This window comes from Corythoichthys intestinalis, chromosome 12, assembly GCF_030265065.1.
Source record: "Corythoichthys intestinalis isolate RoL2023-P3 chromosome 12, ASM3026506v1, whole genome shotgun sequence".
Classification (NCBI taxonomy): domain Eukaryota; kingdom Metazoa; phylum Chordata; class Actinopteri; order Syngnathiformes; family Syngnathidae; genus Corythoichthys; species Corythoichthys intestinalis.
This window is the reverse complement of record NC_080406.1, coordinates 41,104,546-41,121,036: the sequence shown is the minus strand read 5'-3', so window position 1 is coordinate 41,121,036 and position 16,491 is coordinate 41,104,546.

The window sequence follows — 16,491 nt, the reverse complement described above, 5'->3', positions numbered from 1 at the left end:
CTTCGATTTTGATAGTCAGTAAACCTTTCAAAACAGGGGTGTCCAAACTATTCGCTACAGGGCGGCAGCGAGTGCTGGATTTCATTCCAACAAAACAAGATAACACTTTTTCACCAATCTGGTGATTTACAAGTTGGGCTGTTCGATTTTGCCAAACAAGAAAATCTCAATTATTTTCTCCCCAATCCGATTTTCTGATATCGATTACGATTTCTTAGCAAAATAAAAATAATGACAAAGCATTTGGGATGTCTTTTAATTAATTTTTTTTTTTTATTAGAACTGAAAGTGCCAGTGACTTTAACTTTAATACATACAGAACAATCCCTTGGGATTAAAGTATTTTATTTATACAACAGACACAGACAGCAGCTTTTTTCTTAATTAAAGTGATAACGAAAGAAAAAAGTGCATATACCATTTTAAACAAAATTAAACGTGAGAACGGGTAGTCAGTCAGTCAGTCTGTAAACCAAATAGTCTGTCAGCAAGTCAGTCTGCCGACCAGATAGCTAGCCAATCACTGCAAAACTGTCACTCAATAATAACAATATGCAAGGTGGCAGTCACCTTGTCTATACAAACACAAATATGCACCCGAGTGAAGGTAACAAACAGAATGATCCCTCAGGTTTATGAGCACCTTATCTTTACAAAAGACGTCAGGTCAAACACATTAGTGGGCCCATGAACAATGTGCATGTAGATTCAATTTTTAAAATGTAGACCTATTCATTTTGCCAAAATATGTTATCATATTAAAACAAAAAACAAGTAGCAGCAATCTTGACAGGAAAATGAGACAGAGGGACAGACACGCATATATGTTCATACTTGTTTTATAGTGCAATATGAACTCAGCCAGACGTGGCGCTATATCAATGTATGTCGTTGTGTTGTACATGAAAGTGTGCAGATGAAGTAAATGAGGAAGTGCTGGACATTTCAAGGATGCATGTTTTATTTGACAATCCACTGCAATCCTTCTATATGTACAACAATACTTTAAGTACATCATGAGATAATACCGTATTGGCCTGAATATAAGATGGCCCTGATTATCATCTAGCATCGTGAATGGGTATAATGTCTAGACCCCAAATATAAGATGACTCCCACTCTCTCAGTCTTATTTTAATGCAAAAAAACACCGTCTTATATTCGGGTCAATACGGTACACTTTGTGTCCAAAGTTGGCTGGGCAAAAGTAGCAAAATTGCCGGTAACCATGGTTGTTGTTGTTCTTGCTTAGATGGCGCACTCTCGTGGGAAGAAACGGAAATGCAGAGGAAACTACTGTGGCTAAAATAAGCCAAAATGGTGGGGTTTTGAAAATCGAATATACCGATTTGAAGAGTTTTAACATTGTTTTAACCAGAAAAATTGTTTTCGGTTCAAAATCAATTAAACCTTACTTACAAGTCTAATCAGTTGATTGCAGTTAGGTGCTGCTTGTTTTAGCAGAAACGTCAATGGTTAAACTGTCTGTGCCGATTGGAAGGAACAAAAACCAGGACCCACAGTGGCTCTTGAGGACCAGTGTAGATACACGATCCGCTCAGGGTGCACTATCTGCTCGGAGGGCCTATGCCTGTTGATGAAATCACAGCACCACTCATGTAGCATTTAGGGAAGGTGGGAAGTCAGAATTTTTCAACCTCCGACCAGGATGAATATACTGTAATTGGAACGCCACTCAAACTGTATGGGAGAGGAAGTCGGGGGAAAAAAATTACCACTTCACGAGTTGCTTTAACATGGTGTCATTCGACAAAATCGCACTCAAGACAACGTATTGATGACGCAATAATGACGTTAAATTAAGTTTTTTTGAGGCGCCATGTTTTTTATCCTCATACAGTAAATTAGCTTAATGAATTGATATTTTTTATATTGCCTTTCAGCAGGGTTGTAACTAAAGAAGTCCGGTACAGTGTGTGCAATTAATCTCATCCGTAATTTTTCCACCACTTGTCGACCGCTTATGATAAGGCAGGTTTGCTGGAGGTCAAAATGTCTTTAAATGGCCAAGATAAAAAACAACTAATTGTCGCGCTCAATCATCTTTGTTGTTTATATTTGCTTGGAACGCTTTGAGGTCGCAACTGGGACCATCCGAGTGGGATCAGTCCGACTACCCACCTTCCTTAAATGCAGCAAAAGTGTTCGGGTTGGTTTTCTATTGTGTCAGTCATGGACAATTTATATGAAGAAAAAATTTCCTTATTCAAGGTAAGTAACATACAACATCAGTATTGATGCCAAAAGCAAGCAAGCAAAAATAAACAAATAAATAAAGTAAAAAAAAAACCAAGACATTAAAAGGGTTGTGTCTGACGCAGGGTCAAAGGCCAGTGAATAAAACTGTTTTTTTTTTTTTTTTTTTTTTTTTTTAAACTTGTTTTCGAGATGGACGGTGGTGGGCCCTGATATTTAATGTCTGAGAGACAGGTGTGCACACATGTTTGCTCCTTTCTTTAACTTTCACATTTAATTGTTAAAAATCATCTCTGTGTGTGATCATCAATCGCTTTACATACACATTTTAAAACTGGCACTTTTAAGCGAATGCATTGCTACGACTCAAGAATACTACACACTTTTAAACAGGCATTTAACAGGAGAGCACGGCTCTGGGCGTGCATTTCGACTCTTCGGCCAATTATATCGCGGGAATAACCGAACGTCACTGTAAAGCATAGGCCCACCCGAGCAGATTGTGCACCTCTGGTTTGGACACCACTAGTTTAGAGATATTTTTTAACCTCTTATTAACAATTTTTTTCCATTGTTTTTTCTGGAAGAAAATGTATGAAACAGTGAATAATCTTTTTCAGTTTATTTTTAAATTGTTTTCACTTTTATTTCTTTATTTTTGAAAAGTCAAACATTGACTTTTTTTTTTTTTTTTCATTTTTAGCTATTATTTGCAATTTAAAAAAGAAAAAGGCAAAAATCAAGATATGTTTTCATTTTTTCAATTTTAGAAAAAACAAAGGAGAAAACCAAATATTCTGTTTTTTTTTTTTTATTATTTTTTTTTTTGTTAAAAAAAAAAAAAAAAAAGGTAGCAGTTATACGATTTTTGGACTATTGCAATTTTACATTTTATTGCAGCGAAAAACAAATTGATGCACCTGATTAGCGCTCATGGGCCACCAAAAATGATGCCTCGGGGCATTTTGTCCCCCGGGTTGCCAATTTGCCACCCCTGTTTTAAGTGAATGTGTAAAAAAAGGCATACACTGGCATAGAAAATGTCTTCCATGGAAAAATGAATGTGATATATGACCCAGGGTTATGTGTGAAAGATGGAAATGACGGGACAAATAAAAATGCCAGCCCCTCCATAGACACCATGACTGCATACATATAAATAAAGTTAACCAGGTCCATGAATCATCTAAGTATAGGACCTGAAGCCCTGCTTCGTTTACTCCTCACTGCCTTGACGAACGGCAATAACAGCTGCAAGACAGTGATCAATCTGTATTACATTTACAAACTACTAAAACAACACTCACCTTTTCTCCTTGTCACACAGTACAAAGCATGGTGGCTTGGTGCTGTAGCTAGGAACAGAAAGCATTAAACTAAAAGGTCATCGCTCAGTTATTAGGCATGGCGCTGTTTGCTAATAGCCCGGCCCAGAGAGGCAGCTATTGATCAGGACCTGTCCCCGCTCCAACAGGGAGGATTACACACATTTCATTTGTTCTATCTAATTGAGCAGGGTTCACCTTGTGGGGAGTCCTAGCACATGTACACACGCAAAGCACCTACAAGCTTGGTTTAATCCTAACGTGTGTATCCACGTGTATTTACATGTATACACAAACATACACATCCAATGAACACTATCAACAGCGGAAGAATTTTTTTTTTTTCTTTCAGTAATATTTGTTACCGCAGAGAAACTGTATAATTCTCAATAAATAATCACATGTTCCTTATTGTATAAATATTAGTTTATTTTATGTATAAACAGTGGTAATATAATCATAAACACATGCACCACTGTGTTGAAGGGATAATGGCACTGCCGTTGTTAGGCCTATTTTAGGGGGGCTTCAGACCCCAATAAAATATTTAACCCATTTGTAGACAGTGGTCACTACAGTAAAAAGCTATTCAAAAGTTGGCACTTAATATTTATTTATTATTATTATTTTTTTTTTAATTGAATGCTTTATTTTGGATATATGCAAATGAAAAACCCATTGAACTGTCTGATTTTCTTATGGCTAATGTTAAGAATGTGGATTAGAGACAGCCAAATTTATTAGTTTAGAGACAGGCAAAATGGATTGGATGTCTACAGCTGTCAAATGATGGCCAACATAATGGTCCTCTGAAGGAAAGCCTAACAACAATGTAGCAAATGACAAAGAAGAGTTTGATACCTCTGACTTAGAATATAAATTCTCAGTAATGGAACAGTAACAATGGTTATTTTGTTTTACAGGTTAACAAAGTGTGACTCTTTGAGGCTAACGTAATACCAGGCCGAAGTTTGAAATTCAAAAAAACTCCCACTTCTTTTTCTTGATCATCCAATTCACACGTCTCTCTGGATACTCTCTGTGTGAGCACTTTGCATAACGCAGCAGATGCACATCTCCATTATGGACCCCTGACTGAGCCACTTCCACAGTCTGTCCATCAAACTCTTGTTCTCTCTGATTCGCTGGCTGCTGCTGGGATGACAGAGGACAGTGAGGGCTGCAGTCCCCCTGCAGTGAACTCTTCTGCTTCCAGTCAAACTGACACTTAGTGATGGTGTAAAACCTGCATTTATCTTGAGGATAAGTCTCTGAAATGTGTTCATCGCTGCGAATCCAAGAAGTGTTAGTTCACAAAGGTTGAATGGAATGCAACCGAACTCCTTCTCGGTCGTTGAATGCATTTCACCTTTTATTCAATATACTGTCTGGATTTGATCCTTTTTTTGGTCATTTCTTTATCTCATTGGCTGCCATTGATGGCGCTAGACATCTAAACCATTTTGACTGGGAGGGACGAATGAACAAATGACCGTTTATTTCTGTTTTTTATTTTTTAAGCTTTTATTCAGTTGAGGCCATGTCTACACAGAGCAGGGTATTTTGCAAAAAGAAGAACTTTTTTTTTTTATCATCCACATGCACACGCATTCTTATGGACATTGATAATAAGGGTTCTTGAAAAAACCCCTACCAAAGTGAATATGTTCGAATTCTGCATTTGTATTGCCATTATATGAACACTAAAACGAAGATTTAACTGTGGAAACGTAACTGTCTGCGACCAATGTTTACATTTAGAGTCAACATGGACCCTTTCGCAGTGGGTTAAGAACGAATTATTAGACAGGGTCTTTTGCATCCATTTGTTTACAAACTCTAGCATTGCTCCATATTGAGGAACACATGTGAAGGACGGGATTATGGACAAATATTTTACGCGCATTGGTATGACTGTTCTTAAAAGCGAATATTTGCGGGTGGCTGTGGATGCCTTTTTTTTTTTTTTTTTTTTTTAAACAAATGTACTGGTGTAGGCGTGATTATTTTTTCAGGACGTAAAAAAAAAAAAAAAAAAAAAAAAACTGCTAGATTTAGACCTGGCCCAATGAAATTTAAAAAGACACAATATGTCTGACCAATTGATTGCAAACCAACCTCAGATGTGAGAGTTTTTTTTTTTTTTTTTTTTTTTTTTTTGGTGTGTGTTGTAGAATGATCCACAGATGGTCATTTTTTTTTGTATTTAGCTGTTTTGGTCATTGCTTTCCAGAGTTTAAAGTATTTTTCTCAGGAACATCTGTTTTGTGCAATATGCAAATTAACCATTTTTGTTTTGATCCAAAGTTGTTGCTCTCCAATGCCATGCATAGCATTTATATAGACGTTTCTGTGACTCTCCAGTGTAGAAGTTTCATGATGTCTTTTGGGTGAACCAGAATTTGTCTGAAAATGTGACTAGATTTCATTGCTTGGGATTTTGTAGTAGTAGAAGATCCTCTGTGTTTTCTCAGAAAACCCACAGGAACCACAACATTATTATTTTTGCAACATTTGGGAAGTTTGTGACCGAATCAACCCAGGAGACTGGGCTATTGTTTGGAACCTGATGATGAATTTGCATTCAATAAGGTTGAGACTTGATGTATATGTCATTACGGTGCAAATTACTGTTGATTACAAATGGCTATGTGAATTCTAAGACAACCAGAACACATACATTTTACAAGGTATATTGTAATTTATTTTTAAAATAATGTATCAACTTTGATTCTAATTCATTTAAATTATATACACACATTCATGCACATTTGTCTCTCCAGAAAGGGTACAGTATACATTCAGTCATTCATTCATTCATTTTCCATGCCGCTTTTCCTCATGAGGGTCGCGGAGGTGCTGGAGCCTAGCCCAGCTAACTACAGGCAGTAGGCAGGGGACACCCTGAACTGGTTGCCAGCCAATCGCAGGGTACAGTGTACAGTGGGGCAAATAAGTATTTAGTCAACCACCAATTGTGCAAGTTCTCCAACTTGAAAAGATTAGAGAGGCCTGTATTTGTTAACATGGGTAAACCTCAACCATTAGAGACAGAATGTGGAAAAAAAAAAGAAAATCACATTGCTTGATTTTTAAAGAATTTATTTCCAAATTAGAGTGGAAATAAGTATTTGGTCACCTACAAACAAGATTTCTGGCTGTCAAAGAGGTCTAACTTTTTCTAACGAGGTTTAACGAGGCTCCGCTCGTTACCTGTATTAATGGCACCTTTTTTAACTCATTATCGGTATAAAAGACACCTGTCCAGAACCTCAGTCATTCTCACTTCAAACTCCACTATGGTCAAGACCAAAGAGCTGCCGAAGGACACCAGAGGCAAAATCAGCCTGGTGCATAGACCTGCACCAGGCTGGGAAGACTGAAAGTGCAAGAGGTAAAACGCTTGGTGTAAAGAACTCAACTTGGAAGACATACCACTGATTATCTCCCTCGATCTGGGGCTCCATGCAAGATCTCACCCCGTGGCATCAAAATAATAACAAGAACGGTGAACAAAAATCCCAGAACCACACGGGGGGACTGTTAGGTCTAAACTCACTTTTGTAATTAATTAAAGACCTAGACAAGGACGGGAGAAGGATCAGACCAGGAACGGAGATAAGTTTTCACCGGCGGCCACCAGGGAGAGAGCTGACAGTGCTGTACGTTTACTGCAAAGTCAGTGAGTCTCTCTCAGCCCCTTCCCAGGGGTTGCGCCTTTTATTGACAAAGTGGGAGAGCATCAACACACATGCGTAAGTTTTACATTCCGAGAAATAGCTGTTTTCTTGAGAAATGGGTGCGGGCAGTTATTTGTTTCATTTTACTGAAATGTGCCCCACTGGGTCATGCTGACATCTGTTAAGTTTCATATTCTTTCTTTTGTAAGGCCTTAACGGCTGTTAAGTAAGACAGTAGTTATAGCTATTAGTTTTAAACACACATTATTAACCTTAGCATGCAAAAGCATTAAAGCACATCTTACAGGGACCTAGTGAATGACCTACAAAGAGCTGGGACCACAGTAACAAAGGCTTCTATCAGTAACACAATGCGCCCCCAGGGACTCAAATCCTGCACTGCCAGACGCGTCCCCCTGCTGAAGAAAGTACACGTCCAGGCCCGTCTACGGTTCGCTAGAGAGCATTTGGATGATCCAGAAGAGGACTGGGAGAATGTGTTATGGTCAGATGAAACCAAAATAGAACTTTTTGGTAGAAACACAGGTTCTCATGTTTGGAGGAGAAAGAATGCTGAATTGCATCCGAAGAACACCATACCCACTCTGAAGCATAGGGGTGGAAACATCATGCTTTGGGGCTGTTTTTCTGCAAAGGGACCAGGACGACTGATCTGTGTAAAAGAAAAATGAATGGGCCCATGTATCGAGAGATTTTGAGTGAAAATCTCCTTCCATCAGCAAGGACATTGAAGCTGAGACGTGGCTGGGTCATTAAGCATGACAATGATCCCAAACACACAGCCAGGGCAACGAAGGAGTGGCTTCGTAAGAAGCATTTCAAGGTTCTGGAGTGCCCTAGCCAGTCTCCAGATCTCAACCCCATAGAAAATCTGTGGAGGGAGTTGAAAGTTTGTGTTGCCCAACGACAGCCCCAAAACATCACTGCTCTAGAGGAGATCTGCATGGAGGAATGGGCCAAAATACCAGCAACAGTGTGTGAAAGCTTGTGAAGAGTTACAGAAAACGTTTGGCCTCCGTTATTGCCAAAAAAAGGGTACATAACAAAGTATTGAGATGAACTTTTGGTATTGACCAAAAACTTATTTTCCACCATGATTTGCAAATAAATTCTTTAAAAATCAAACAATGTGATTTTCTGTTTTTTTTCCACATTCTGTCTCTCATGGTTGAGGTTTACGCATGTTGACAATTATAGGCCTCTCGAATATTTTCAAGTGGGAGAACTTGCACAATTAGTGGTTGACTGAATACTTATTTGCCCCACTGTAGGAAAAGTACATCTTAAAATTAAAAAATAACTAAGTTACAATGTTTTTTTTTTTTTTTTTTTCATTTATTTATCCTTTATGCAGAAGCCACTTTTCACAAAGCAAACGAAAAGCAAAAACACAACTGGCAAGGATGAAGTATGTGATTAGAGTTGACATACACCCCTGAGATGATGGCAGGTAAACAGCTCTTTTCCAACATAGTTAAAATGTGTTAAATCAGCATTGTTGCTGGAGGGATGCCTTGGGTTGTTTTCTATTTTGTAGCATGAAATGAAAAGTAAGTAGGCTTGGGCATATCAGAAGGGAGCTAAACAAAACCAATCACAAATGCAAGCTGACCAATTAAGTAAAATATTTAAGTAAGACAAAAAGAGTGAGCGGCTCAACACATTCTCATTGTCTGGTGTTTAAATACGTACTTATAAAATATGTCTACTGTGGATATTTCTCTCCTGCAGGACAAACCTAACCTTTTTCCATTATGTTATATTGCATAATGATATACAAATTGAAGAAACATCCAATTCCATAACAGCACTAAAAACAAAACAGCTTTTGCATTGAAATTGGTTTGATGTTGAAAACACGATAGTAATAAAAGTAAAAAAGGGCCAAGATCCACAAATAAAACCCCAAACACAGCTGTGATAATCAATTGCAAATGTGTGAGTGCGCTTGTCTGTCGGAAGCAACAACCAGTGAATTGAAAGAGTGTCAGCTCAGCTGTAGTTTCAGCAGATGGGGAGGAAAAAGCAATGATAACACAGCTGGTTCTGTGCTGCAGCTCTCATTGATCACTAGAAAGTGCGGCATCATTTGTCCTGCAAGAGTCCTCTGTACATCATCCTACCTTGAGTTTACAGATGAAGATTTTAAAAAAAAGATCTTCTGATTAATATGTCAGCACTTTTTAATTGCTGTCGCACAGACTCCAGCTGCAGTTTAAAGGCACCATTCAAAGCAAACCACTTATCAGTGTGTAAAAAAAATGTATTGGGCAAATGTACAAGTGTATTAGGAAGTGGATCATATTTTTAGCTACTGTATTTAGATTAATCTGAGGCTCTTATTTCAGTGCCAAACGCTTATAAAAAATCTAAACATGTTTTTTCAATAAATGGCTCCTGGTTTCTTTTAAAGTATGGTGGCTGGTTTGTTCCTGTGGCCATGGTGTTGCCTGGTGGCAGAAACAATAATTTGTGTCTGATTTATATCATACATTTTGCTATTTTGAAGGTATTTCTTGACCAATCACTTAAAAAACAGCTGTAACACCTCTGCCAAAAATGCACCCTCCCGCCAGGTTTTACGACCATACTACTAGAGCCGGGTATACTGACAGATTCTGTGAATTATAGAATGATGATGAAGAAAACTTGAGCAAGTCATTTATGGCAACCTTCTTCATAAGTTACACATAAATCCCCCCGAATCCTGTCACCACTACTGCAGACAGAGTTGAGAAAATATCTTAAAGGATAGAAAGACATGTAGTTCTTAAAAGATAAATGTTGGTACTGTAGTTATGTTACAGTTATAATAATTTGATATTAAAACCCCTCTTAATGTTCTCTCTTTAATAAAATTTGTAAAATTAAAAAAAAAAACAAAAAAAAAACTAGTAGATCGCTATTGTTGTTGACATCACAGGGCGGTGACGTCACATGGCCACGCTGCCGTACTTCACAGTGTCACTCTTTAAATATGTAAGGTAGTGAAATAAATACACCACAAGGTGTCAATGGCGAGTTTTGAATTAATAAGAGCTCAAGCCAATTAGTGTGCTTTGTCCCTCGACTGACGCCGTAGTTTTCTGTTTAGTGCGGGTCCATTGTGATTTTGTTCATTTAAGTGTTGTCTTCACAACAAACAAGACTCTGCACAATGGCTCCCATTATCATAGTTTGTCTATTGTGACTAAATATTGCCATCCAGTGTATTTTTCGAGCTAAACGAGTTGCTAAAGTGTTTAAATAGAGTCTGACCAAAGTTTGAGTAAGTTTTATGTGTATTTTGCATATCTATTTTGATTGTGAATTTGTGACTGCCAGTTCTCTTTCCATTGTTGTTCAACTGTGTGAGATAGGGCCTCATTGATAAAGACTGAAGCACTTTTTGTGAACATTATTTTTTGACAGATATGAATATTATTTTTGTTGCATTTTCACTATATGATACTTATGTTTTCTGTTTGTTGTGAAGGATTTGCCGAAGCTTATGCCAATAAACGTGGTCCGAGCTATGAATCTGTGTCCACTCTCCTTTCTCTCTGCCTTACACCCCACTGTGGACTAAAGGAAAACTACGGCGTCGGTGAAGGGACAAAACGCACTTATTGGCTTGAGACCTAATTAATTTAAAACTCGCCCTTGACACCTCGTGGCGTACTTTAATCACTACCTTACATAATTTAAGAGTGACACTTTTTTTTTAAAGAGTGACACGTCGAATTCCGGCATCGTGGCCATGTGACATCACCGCCCTGCGATGTCAACAACAATGGCGACCTACGAGTTAAAATAATTATAAAATGTTATTGAAACGAAAACATTAAGAGGGGTTTTACTATCAAATTATTATAACTCGTACTTAAATGTATTTTTTAAGAACTATATGTCCTTCTATCGGTGGTTCCCTTTAAAATCATAAATGATGCATTTAGAATGGCCAACTGAATTTCTGCCTTCAGCACAAAGGTCAAGTGACATACACTCGGTTTGTTTTTCACTGTCAAACATCTTATATAAGTCTGAAGGCGTTGTGAAGCAGAAAACTCACCAAAATGTACAGGCGTACAGCTATCTATCTCGCAAACGGTCCCGAATGATTTTTCGCCTCACAGATATCTCCAGTGTGCAGCTATTTTAAAACACAGCCAGACGCCAAGTGACAAATACATCAAAACAAAATTCAGACAAAACATGACTGAACAATATTGTGAAATTGTTGTTGAGATCTTGGAAAGAAAATAGATGAAAAATATGGTATCAGAAAATTAATAGGAGCACTTATATTTCAAATGAAAATTTATACTGTATTTAACCGTTACTGGCACTCTTTTGATAGCAGGCTGATTGTAAATCATATTCAAGTACCCTGATTTGCCAACTTAAGTTTGACATTCGAAATGCTTCAACCAGTTTGCATGTTCTTAACTGCTCTTCACTATGTGAGTCATCAGAATAACCCCACTGTAAGGTCTTTTTGAACGGGTTATTTTAGAAATGTTCACACTGAATAGTTCTGACCTAACACCTCGGATGTTTGAGATGCTTTTTCCCAGCAAGAAATTTTGGGACTCATTCCCACAGCTGCTCCATTTTGAACATGCACGCCCCCATCCGTTCCACTTTCCCCCCACTGTTTCTCTGTATATTTGTTCTCACAGTCCGAGGGCATGCAGCTTGGGTTAATTAGAAATTCTCCACAGGAGGGAATGTGATTGTGAATCATTTGTATAGGACATGTCATAAACTAGCAACCTGTATCCTCAAAACTGCCTTTACGTCCAGCAAGTGTGTACGTATTGTTAGATAAATGAGACCTCCTCACAAATTGACATGATCTATGATCCCATGAAAAGCACAAATGGCCTGAAAAATTATATCCACTTCGAAGCTGTGTAGGAGGAAAATTGTACTTATTGTTCTAAAATCAGCAAAGTGACAGATGGTGTAGTAAATGTATGAATGCATTATCAGGTCTGCGGCTGGAGCAATGGTACACTGGATGTGAAACAAATTGTTCAGTCATACAATCACACAAAGCATTTGTTTTCGATTAGTCCTCTTAACCCTTTATATGGCACTCATTTAAAGGAGCCATATGTAAGATTGGTAGCCAAAAATGGCACTGCAGCCAGGCTCAATATACAGGTAGTCCCCGGGTTTCGACATACTCGGCTTATGTGATTTTGACTTTATGAAACTGGAGTCTCGTCCTCCATTTTGTCTCCAGTCGTACCTTACTCTACCTCAAAGTATCTTATTTGTTACTCTACTTTAATAACATGACGCGTTCTGTCTTCACTAAGTGTGAAGTTGTTCAACTCAACAGACAGCAAACAAGGCAGTTGTGGTTTTTGAAGCTTTTGACTTTCTTCACTTTTGACAATTTGTGAAGCTGTAACACACATGTGTACACTCATGTTCAAAACGACATGTATTTTAACAATAAAACACTTGACACAAAACAACTGGTGTGCAAACGTCCATCTAGTCCAATCAGTATGTAGATTTAGTAGATTAAATTAGCCTAATTTAACTAACATAAGTCCACTATCTTAAATGCTACAAATGCTAATATATTTTAAAATTCTCATAGCAAATCACTCACACACAAATCCACAAACTGTAGGTCTAAACTGAATTACAAATTCATAAACAAAAATATATTAGCTGAAACAACTTACAGCCAGTCCTTTATCCATGTCAGATGAGTCTTCTGCTCAGTCATAAGGTGACAGCCCAGCCAGACCCAGTGTTGCCGCAAGAGGGCAATGTATCCTCCATCATTAAACAAAATAAAATAGTTTTAGACTTATTGGATAGTTATTTTGGGATTCAGGGGTATTTAAACAGTTAATGTCGCCAGCGTAGGAAAGCAACTCGTTTGTAACCCGGGGAACTACCTGTATTGACATGCTGTAACACGTGGTAGGTAGGATGCGTGCATAAAAGTAACAAAAAGGGGACAAGATGCCATTTATGCACATTTATTAAAGAAAATAAATATATCTACTTTGACCACTCGTCACTCGGAAGCTCAGCGGTATGCACACACGCGCTTCCAGACAAGCTCCAACATAAAGGTAAGCAGCAAATATTCAACATAAATAAAGCAGCGCCACCGCGTGGTGGATGTCAGGAGGAACATCACTTAAGGAGGTGACTGTTACAATGCACAACATCCAGTGATGGGATTTTTGGCTCTTTTCTGTGATCTGGTTCATTTGGATCGGTTCAGTGAAAAGAGCCGACCCTTTTTGGCTCTCAAACGGCTCTTTTAACTTTAGCTTTTCTTTTAAATATTTATGATAAATTTAGCATATATTTTGATAAATGACTTGGTGAACTAAATATTGCACTCTACTGACTGCAAATAGCAACAATTATCAAGCAAAGAAAAGGGTTATTACTTATTTTATTGAACATTAAAAAGGCTCCAAACAAGAAACAAGCAAAAAAAAAAAAAAAACTTCAACAACAAACATGCTGCATCATAACAAAAATAGTGAGTAGTAACTGCAACAGCAGCAGCAAAAAAAAAAAAAAAAAAAATGCTACTCCTTGCTTTATTTTAAATTTGCATTCAAGAAAACTAAATACTTTAACTTGGACGGGCTGATCTGGCTCCTTCTCTCAGTAATTATGAAAATGTCTCCAAATGTTACTGTGTTTTCGGCTCGTCTTGAAGGCCTAGAAACCGCGTTCATGTGTTGTCCTTTCCACCTCCTGTGTCTGTCTGTGGCTGCGCAGACGCGACGGCGCTTGTGCTCAGCGTGCACTCCCTGCAGTATCTAGTACCAAGCCCCTCCCCCCACCCCTTTCTCTTCCTGTCTCCCTCTCTGACCACGGCAGCTGAGCCACTGCCAAACATCGCTTCAGACACGTGAAAAAGAGAGAGAGGGAGGGAGGGAGAGAGAGAGGGGGGGGGGGGGTGACAGAGCCAGCTCTCGAGGGAGGGTGCCGGCTCTCATCGTTCACTTCAAAGAGCCGGCTCTTTGTACTGGCTCGTTCGCGACCGACACATCACTAACAACATCTCCTTCCCCTTTGGGCTCCTAGATAAGCACTTCGCAATGGAGACTCCAGCTGCTTTAATGTACCAATTTTGCATTTCAATCAGAAAAGACAAAGGCTAGCCAAAATTATATTATGTTAGCAATGAAACCAATGGTCATGTGAACATACAGCATCTGCAGTCTACAACCTATGACTATTACATATCAAAGATTAAATGAGTACTCGCCACATTTTTCAAAAACATGGGTTTCAAATTGTGACATGGGTAAGTTGGTGAACGAATAAATGGTCATTTTAGTGAGGTAGGAGTTATAATACAAACAAATTAAAAAACATTACAAGAGGTACAATTACAGGTTAGGTTCTATTGTAATTATGGGAGGGGAACTACCTACTATTTCAATTACTGGCTAAATATGTACATGCGCAAAGACACTATCTTTGCCCTAATCAATGGATCCACATGCTAAACAACAAGCACAAACATGCCGACTGTGTGTTCATATTCCAAATGACCAGACGTGAAAGTAATAAAGGAAAACTCGAAAGTTGATTGGTGGAAGGTGGGACATGCATTGGAAACACAGAATCAAAACAATAACAACTTAAAGTAACACTCGGTAGCTTTTCGGTTTTGGTCAATTATAGCGACGCAAGTGGACAAAAGCTGTAGTGTTTTGCCTAAAGCAAGACTGCGTTTCCCATGAGGATCACCGCACAGTATTGTAAAATCCTGATCTCCTTGTCGCCTACAGAGGGATTAAATGACATTTCTGTTTTCAGTGGCTGTGTCAACGATGAATACTAATGAGGTAATGAAACCTGTTGTGGCTAAACAATAGCATATGAAGATGTTGAATATAAGAAACGAGATTGTACCATATTCCCCCACCGGGCCTCAGACCCCCACTAGAATGTGAGAGCCGGGCCAGTGTGTATTCTTGAGTGTCCTTTTATCCTAATAGCCTCCCCTTTTTTGTTCTTTGTCTCCTCGGACAAAGCTTTTTGTCTTTTGTCGCTCTTCCATCGTCGTAGAATTCACGCGAAAGCGTTAGCATCGACTACCGTCTTGATAACGAATGGGGAAAGGGGGAAGTGATGTATGCCGTAAATCAGTCAGCACATTTTTTTATGTGGCAGGGCTCCTGCCACCCTCCTCAAAGTTAATTAGTGCCGGTGAAAGCGATACGGACCCCCTCGAGATATAAAAGAGGTGTCATTCAACCAGTTTTCTGTTGTCATATCATCACAAATGTTATGAAAATATTTAAAGGTTGAAAAGTTACCTAGTGTTGCTTTAAACATGCTGAGTATCGACTTTTTAAAATAGTAAAATATTAACTTAACCATTGAGAACCGTTTTAGAAGTATTGCTGAAATACATGTTGCTTTAATGCCTATTGAAAAATTAGGGCCATTTAATGAATAATTGAAATGCAGTTCATGGCTCCTTTAACTCATTGCCTGCCATTGATAGTGCTAGACGTCTAATCCATTTTGACTGGGAGGACAGGCAGCGATTATTGGATTCATTGGATTCCTCCAATATTTTTTGCAGTGTTTGGCCTCTGGTTTTAACATATTACAGTACTGACCACACACAGTTGTTGACAAAGAGGACGCGCAAGTAGAGCATGTGGATAAATCAGTAGTGACTCCTGAATGTCAGTCGGCAGAATCATTTAACACACCGGTGTCAAACTTGCGGCCATTTTGTGTGGCCGACGAAAGGAAATCATGTTTCATTTGTCCCGCTATGGATATAAGAGACTAATTTAAAAATAAAATGTTTTTATTTTTAAATCAAATAAATATACATTTAAAATAATACAATACAAGAAGAATAATCACAGTCCTCCCCCATTTTTAAAGATTTTTTTTTAGATTAAAAATGTTAAATCAATAAATAAACAAAAGGTAAAATATGAAAAGTAGCGCAGTGTTTAAAAAATAAAAGTGAACTGGTATCATGCACCAAAGTTCACGGCGAATCGATTTTAGTAGGGTCACTATTTTACCATAGTTCTGCATGAGGAAAGCTATTGACTGCGGAGGGCGCAGTGGGGGGGCTGCATTAAAGAGAGGCGATGAGTGTGTCTGTCTCGTTATGATGGATGTTTGTGGGCTGCGGAGGAGCTAATTGGACCTTGATGAGACTGGTGTTGCAGAGAGAAAATTTACCAGGCTAAATTAGCACATTAGCAGGGTTAATCAATGCGTGAAGAGAGGTG